This window comes from Physeter macrocephalus, chromosome 6 (assembly GCF_002837175.3).
Source record: "Physeter macrocephalus isolate SW-GA chromosome 6, ASM283717v5, whole genome shotgun sequence".
Taxonomy (NCBI): Eukaryota; Metazoa; Chordata; class Mammalia; order Artiodactyla; family Physeteridae; genus Physeter; species Physeter macrocephalus.
The window spans coordinates 84,352,031-84,360,110 of NC_041219.1; the positions used below are offsets into that span (position 1 = coordinate 84,352,031).

The 8,080-nt window shown below is 45.2% G+C and overlaps 1 pseudogene; it reads left to right on the top strand.

Annotated features, from left to right (window-relative positions):
• LOC102994024 (thymidylate synthase-like) overlaps positions 1–4,005 on the top strand; it is a 49,738-nt pseudogene extending 45,733 nt beyond the window's left edge.
• The last annotated feature ends 4,075 nt before the right edge of the window (positions 4,006–8,080 follow it).

Sequence of the window (8,080 nt, forward strand, 5' to 3'; positions counted from 1 at the left end):
GGTCCACGTCTGGTGGTGTGTTTTGGGGTGTCTGTAGCCTTATTATGATTTTAGGCAGCCTCTCTGCTAATGGATGGGGCTGTGTTCCTGTCTTGCTAGTTGTCTGGCATAGGGTATCCAGCACTGTAGCTTGCTGGTCGTTGAGTGAAGCTGGGTCTTGGCATTGAGATGAAGATCTCTGGGAGATTTTCGCCGTTTGATATTACGTGGAGCTGGGAGGTCTCTTTTGGACCAGTGTCCTGAACTCAGCTCTCCCACCTCAGAGGCACAGTTCTGATGCCCGCCCGGAGCACCAAGACCCTGTCATCCATACGGAAAAAGGGAATAATATATATATATCATTGCTCCCAAAGTCCACCGCCTCAATTTGGGATGATTCGTTGTCTATTCAGGTATTCCACAGATGCAGGGTACATCAAGTTGATTGTGGAGATTTAATCCGTTGCTCGTGAGGCTGCTGGGAGAGATTCCCCTTTCTCTTCTTTGTTCGCACAGCTCCTGGGGTTCAGCTTTGGATTTGGCCCCGCCTCTGCGTGTAGGTCGCTTGGGGGCGTCTGTTCTTCGCTCAGACAGGACAGGGTTAAAGGAGCAGCTGATTCGGGGGCTCTGGCTCACTCAGGCCGGGGGGAGGGAGGGGCACGGATGCGGCGGCAGAGGCCTGTGTGACGTGAAAAAGTTTCTAGTCTCTCCGGCAGCTCCGCGCCCGTCTCTGGAGCTCCTTTAAGCGGCGCGCTTAAAGCCCTCTCCTCCGCACCGGGAAACAAAGAGGCAAGAAAAAGTTTCTAGTCTCTCGCCGCGGCTCGCGCCCGTTTCTGGAGCTCCTTTAAGCGGCGCGCTTAAAGCCCTCTCCTCCGCACCGGGAAACAAAGAGGCAAGAAAAAGTTTCTAGTCTCTCCGGCAGCTCCGCGCCCGTCTCTGGAGCTCCTTTAAGCGGCGCGCTTAAACCCCTCTCCTCGCGCACCAGGAAACAAAGAAGCAAGAAAAAATCTCTTGCCTCTTCGGCAGCTCCAGACTTCTCCCGGACTCCCTCCCGGCTAGCCGTGGCGCACTAACCCCTTCAGGCTGTGTTCACGTCGCCAACCCCAGTCCCCTCCCTGCTTCCGACCGAAGCCCGAGCCTGAGCTCCCAGCCCCCGCCCGCCCCGGCGGGTGAGCAGACAAGCCTCTCGGGCTGGTGAGTGCCGGTCGGCACCGATCCTCTGCGGGAATCTCTCCGCTTTGCCCTCCGCACCCCTTTCCTGCGCTCTCCTCCGTGGCTCCGAAGCTTCCCCCTTCCGCCACCCGCAGTCTCCGCCCGCCAAGGGCCTTCCTAGTGTGTGGAAACCTTTCCTCCTTCACAGCTCCCTCCCACTGGTGCAGGTCCCGTCCCCATTCTTTTGCCTCTGTTTTTCCTTTTGCCCTACCCAGGTACGTGGGGAGTTTCTTGCCTTTTGGGAGGTCTGAGGTCTTCTGCCAACATTCAGTAGGTGTTCTGCAGGGGTTGTTCCACATGTAGATGTATTTCTTATGTATTTGTGGGGAGAAAGGCGATCTCCGCGTCTTACTCTTCCGCCATTTTGAAGCTCCTCTCCCACGTGACTTTATTATTCCAAAGATTTTCAAGACATTTGAAAGCCCCTCAAACTCTCTTATTCTTCTCAGCCCCTGCCCAGTCCAGCAAGATGGCAGACAGTTTCCAGAACGGTTATGTCAAGGATTTAAATGAGGGGGGATTATCTCTTTCTACTGAGACTAGTGTATCCATCCTATGGAAGACGATAAATAGAAAAGGATAACCTATATTTTAATCAAGGGTGCTGTTCTCCATAGCAGAAATATGCATGAAATTTCCCCCAAATTTTATTTCATATGCCATCATTTCCCAACACTGATTTCTGTTCATAAATCAGCTTCACTGGGAAATGTCCATTTGGGATAGTATATTTAGGCATTCCAAGTAGCCCAAAGAGAAACCATTTACACATTCTGCTGTAGCCCCAAGCAAGGTCAGTTCCACTGAGGCATATTGTAAAATTAAAAAAACATTTAAAAGGCATTGAAAAAAGTTCATAATCAGAGGAGATCATATGTACATTCACAGAGGAGATGTAGATGTTACACTGAGATTTGTCAATTTGTCAAGGAAAATAACTCAGGGCCAGAAGGAAGAAATTCTTATCTGCTAAGGCTGACCAAAGTAAGGGGAAGCAGCCCAGCCTACCTCTGCCAACAATGCTTTGCCCACAGCAATTAAAAACTCTGGGTGGAATACTGAAAACATCTTTTTTTAAGGCGTTTATGGGCTCACCAAGAAAATTAAGAATCCTCAAAACCCAAAAATCAAGAGAAAGCAGAAACACAGAGAAGTAGAGCCCCAAAGTTGACATTTACTCTGAGGGCATTTGCCCAACTCCAGAGTCCTTGAACTTCATTTTCTGACTTTAAAGATCATAAGGGTCAATCTAAAGTCAGATGTCCTATAGGAGATCCCCTCTCTCCATCAAGTGGAACCACAAAAAGCCACACTCACAATGTCAGGGTGAACAAGAAATCAGCCAGCCACAGCCAAAGGAGGCAGCAAATAAAATTGCCTGCCTGGCCCTAAATGTCACTAGATAGAGGGGGGAAAAAAATCTCCTTCGAGAATTCTTAACACAAGCTGATTCTTTCGAAAGTTTGTAGCCCAAACACATAATACCTTGGACTGAGAAACCTTAAATAAATACTTCAGGATAAAACGGTCCCACATTGGTAATGCCCCAGACATTTGGCAGAAACAAATGAAAATCCTAAAAGAACCCACCTTCAATGTAGGCCTCAAAAATTCCCATGGGTAAAAATTATGAAGTCAGAGTCAAAAATCCCAAACCACGGGAAGGATTTAACTCACCGTGAAAGAGTCAGCAGAAACAGCAGGTGACATGAACTAACCTATAAACTTCAGATACTGGAAGAAACCTACAAGTATGTATACTATGTTTAAGAAATAAAAGGGGAGATTGAAACTGTGACTAAGAAGAAAAAGACTTTAGTGGTCACAGGAAGAGCCGGGGTCTCCTGAGAGACAGAGGGAAAAGAGGCACCGGAAAGGGCAGGGCCACCTCGCCCGCCACCGTCGCCATCGGGTCCCCGCATCCCCCAGGCTCCGAGTTGCTGCCATCCCCACCCCCAGGGAGCTGCAGTACCGGGGTCAGATTTAGCACGTCCTCCGCTGCGGCTTCCGAAGGATGACCACACGCGCACCGGCTCCCTGAAGATGCTCCTCTCACAGGCGCACTCAGCCTGAGAGATGAATTTCTTCTGCTGATAGAAAAGTGTTTTCTGGAAGGGTTTTGGGGACAAGCTGTGGTTGATCAAGGGCTCCACAAATGCTAAGGAGCTGTCTTCCAAGGGAGTGAAAATCTGGGATGCCTACAGGTCCCGAGACTTCTTGGACAGCCTGGTACTCTCCACCAGAGAAGAAGAGGATTTAGGCCTAGTTTATACCTTTCAGTGAAGGCTTTGGGTGGACGAATACAAAGATGTGGATTTAAATTTATTCAGGTCAAGGAGTAGACCAACTGCAAAAGCTGATTGACACAATCAAAACCAACCCTGAAGACAGAAGAATCATTCTATGTGCTTGGAATCGAAAGATCTTCCTCTCATACCCCGCCACCCTGCCCCTGTGCCATGCCCTTTGCCACTTCTACGTGGTGAGCCATCAGCTGTCCTGCAGCTGTACCAGAGGTCAGGAGACAGGGGCCTGGGCGTGTCCTGCAACCTCGCCAGCTATGCCCTGCTCACCTACATGACCGAACACATCACAGGCCTGAAGCCAGGTGACTCTGTACACACTTTGCGAGATGCACACATTTACCTGGATCACATTGAGCTGCTGAAAATGCAGCTTCAGGGAGAATCAAGGCCTTTCCCAAAGCTCAAAATCCTTGGAAAAGTTGAGAAAATCGACGACTTCAAGGCTGAAGACTTTCAGATTGAAGGCTACAGTCCCCATCCCACTATTAAAATGGAAATGGCTGTTTAGAGTGTTTGAGGTGTACAGCAAGGTGATTTGGTTGTGTATACTTTTTCAGATTCTTTTCCATTGAAGGTTGTTGCAGGATGTTGAATATGGTTCCCTATGCTGTGCAGTGAGCCCTTGTTGTTTATCTATGTTGCATATAGTGGTTTGTATCTGTTGGTCCCAAATTCCTAATTTATCCTTCCCCCTCCTTTCCCCTTTGGTAACCATACATTTATTTTCTATGTCTGTGAGTCTATTTCTGGTTGGTTGGTTTGCTTTAATTTATTTATTTTTGGCTGCGTTGGGTCTTCGTTGCTGCATGCGGGCTTTCTCTAGTTGCGGCAAGCAGGAACTACTCTTCATTGTGGTGCATGGCCTTCTCATTGCAGTGGCTTCTCTTGTTGTGGAGCACGGGCTCTAGGCACACAGGCTCAGTAGCTGTGGCTCTAGAGCTCTAGAGAGTAGTTGTGGTGCACGGGCTTAGTTGCTCCGCAGCATGTGGAATCTTCACGGACCAGGGCTCGAACCTGTGTCCCCTGCATTGGCAGGCGGATTCTTAACCACTGTGCCACCAGGGAAGTCCCCTCTGTTTTGTAAATAAGTTCAGTTGTATCATTTTTTTAGATTCCACATATAAGTGATATCATATGGTACTTGTCTTTCTCTTTCTGACTAACTTCACTTTGTATGATAATCTCTAGTTGCATCCATGTTGCTGCAAATGGCATTATTTCATTCTTTTTATAGCTGAGTAATATTCCATTATATATATACCACACCTTCTTTACCCATTCATCTGTCAATGGACATTTAGGTTGCTTCCATGTCTTGGCCATTGTAAATGGTGCTGATATGAAAATGGGGTGCATGTATCTTTTTGAATTAGAGTTTTCATCTTTTCCAGATATACACCCAGGAGTGGGGTTGCAGGATCATATGGTAACTCGATTCTTAGATTTTTTAAGGAACTTCCATACTGTTCTCCCTACTGGCTGCACCAATTTGCAGCCAGTTGTTGGTTGGTGCATTCCCACCAACAGTGTAGGAGGATTGCCTTTTCTCCACACCCTCTCCAGCATTTATTCTTTGTAGACTTTTTGATGATGGCCGTTCTGACTAGTGTGAGGTAGTACCTCACTGTAGTTTTAAATTTGCGTTTCTCTAGTAATTAGCGAAGTTGAGCATCTTTTCATGTGCCTGTTGGCCATCTGTATGTCTTCTTTGGAGAAGTGTCTATCTGGGCCTTCTGGCCATTTTTTGATTGGGTTTCTTGTTTTTTAGAGTGCTTTTTTTTTTAACATCTTCATTGGAGTATAACTGCTTTACAACGTTGTGTTAGTTTCTACTGTATAACAAAGTGAATCAGCTATATGTATACATATATCCCCATATCCCCTCCCTCTTGTGTCTCCCTCCCACCTTTCCTATCCCACCCCTCTAGGTGGTCACAAAGCACTGAGCTGATCTCCCTGTGCAATGCAGCTGCTTCCGACTAGCTATCTATTTTACATTTGGTAGTGTGTATATGTCAATGCTATTTTAGAGTGCTTTTAAAGGAGTTGTTTGAAGGATATTTACACCCAGGTAAAATTTTACTTTGCTCTAAAGGAAGGAGGAACTAGGTCAAAAACTGTTGGTGACCTATCAATTGTTATTGATTAACCTTTAAGGATGTTGCCACTGGCACATAGAACTGTGCTGGTTCTCTTAGTAATAAAAGGCCTTGAGTTTGGTTAATTCACTGAGGATGCATGAAAATGTCGAGATTGTGAACAAAGTCAGGAAAGAGAAAATTTATATATCTTAACAAAAACATGTACATGCATTTCAATACCACACTCCCAATTCATAATGTTTTTATGATGATGATCAGTGACTTTCAAGAGTTATATATAACTATTCCCCCAGATTTGAGCAAGCCAAATAACACCATCAGTCATAATAATGCCTAGTGTGGTTATGAACATTTAAAGTTATATTTGTTTTATATCTTGCTATAATAAAAAAGTGTTCTGCATTCAAAAAAAAGTAAGGAAGAAAAAGACTTTAGAAAAAATTTTAATAGAATCCTTAGAAATTAAAAATATCATAATTAAAATTTAAAACTCAGTAAACAAGTTTACTATATAACTAGACCCACTGAAAAGAGAATTCATGAAATGGACTATACTGCTGACGAAATTAGCGAGAATGTAGAACAGAGAGACAAAGAAATTGAAAATATGAAACAGTTGTTAAAAAAACAAAGAGGGGCTTCCCTGGTGGCGCAGTGGTTGAGAGCCCGCCTGCCGATGCAGAAGAAATTGAAAATATGAAACAGTTGTTAAAAAAACAAAGAGGGGCTTCCCTGGTGGCGCAGTGGTTGAGAGTCCGCCTGCCGATGCAGGGGACATGGGTTCGTGCCCTGGTCCGGGAAGATCCCACATGCCGTGGAGCTGGGCCCATGAGCCATGGCCGCTGAGCCTGCGTGTCCGGAGCCTGTGCTCCGCAACGGGAGAGGCCACACAGTGAGAGGCCCGCGTACCACAAAAAAAAAAAAAAAGAGGATAAAGTGAGATACAATGCGAGATCTAAGCCAGTGAAGTAGGGCAAGAAAAAGAAATAAATTTAAGTACTAGAAAGGAAGAAACATAACTTTATTTGCATATGATATATTATCTATATAGAAACCTCTCTTAAAAAATACCAAAAGGGCTTCCCTGGTGGCGCAGTGGTTGCGCGTCCGCCTGCCGATGCAGGGGAACCGGGTTCGCGCCCCGGTCTGGGAGGATCCCACATGCCGCGGAGCGGCTGGGCCCGTGAGCCATGGCCGCTGAGCCTGCGCGTCCGGAGCCTGTGCTCCGCAACGGGAGAGGCCACAACAGAGGAAGGCCCGCATACCACCAAAAAAAAAAAAAAAAAAAAAAAAAAAAAAAAATACCAATAGATTTTTTTAATAAATAGTAGAGCTTAACATGGGATCTGAATATAAAATCAGTTGTCCTTCTAAACCAACAACAGCAAAGAGTTAAAAAGTGTACTTTTTGAAAAAGGTATCACTTATGGCGTTTAAAAATGTGAATAGGACTTCCCTGGTGGTGCAGTGGCTAAGAATCCGCCTGCCAACGCAGGGGACATGGGTTCGAGCCCTGGCCCAGGAAGATCCCACATGCCGCGGAGCAACTAAGCCCATGCGCCACAACTACTGAGCCTGCGCTCTAGAGCCCGCGAGCCACAACTACTGAAGCCCGCACACCTAGAGCCCATGCTCCACAACGAAAGAAGCCACCGCAATAAGAAGCCCAAGCACCGCAATGAAGAGTAGCCCCCGCTCGCCGTAACTAGAGAAAGCCTGCACGCTGCAACGAAGACCCAACACAGCCATACATAAATAAATAAATTTTTTTTAATGTGACGAACCTAGGAATAAGTATGCCAAAAGATATTTATGAGAAAAAATTATAAACTTTATTAATAGACATTGAAAATACTTAAATAAATTGAGACCATGTTAATGTATAAAGAGAATCATTATTATAAAGGTGTCAATTCTCCTCAATTTATAGATTCAAGTCAGTCAAAACTCTGGAGAGTCTTATGAGTCTTGACAAGCTGATTCTAAAATACATATGGAAGAGGAAACAGCCCATAAAGCCTCAGGTATGCCTGAAGAAGAACTGGGTGGGAGAAGTTGTTTTTTAAGTACATATAAAGCTATATTAATTGATATATTGTGGCATTTGTGTTGGAATGGACAAATATACCACTAGAACAGGACAGAAACCCAGAAACAATCCCATGTGTTTGGAATGTGATTTACAGCAGAGATGTGGAAGCACAGGGCAGTGTGAGAAAGCTGGACTTCTGTTGGATAATGCCACCACAATTAGTTATCCATGTTTTAAAAGGGGGTGAAGAATCTCACCACACCCACAAAACTCAATTCTACATGGATTAAAAAGTTAAATGTAAAAGACAAAACCATAAAATGTTTAGGTGAAAGTCTCAAACATTATCTTTATGACTTTAGGGTAGGGAAGGATTTCTTAAGGTAAAGTACACATATACCTGTATACACACACACACACACACACACACACACACACACACACACACA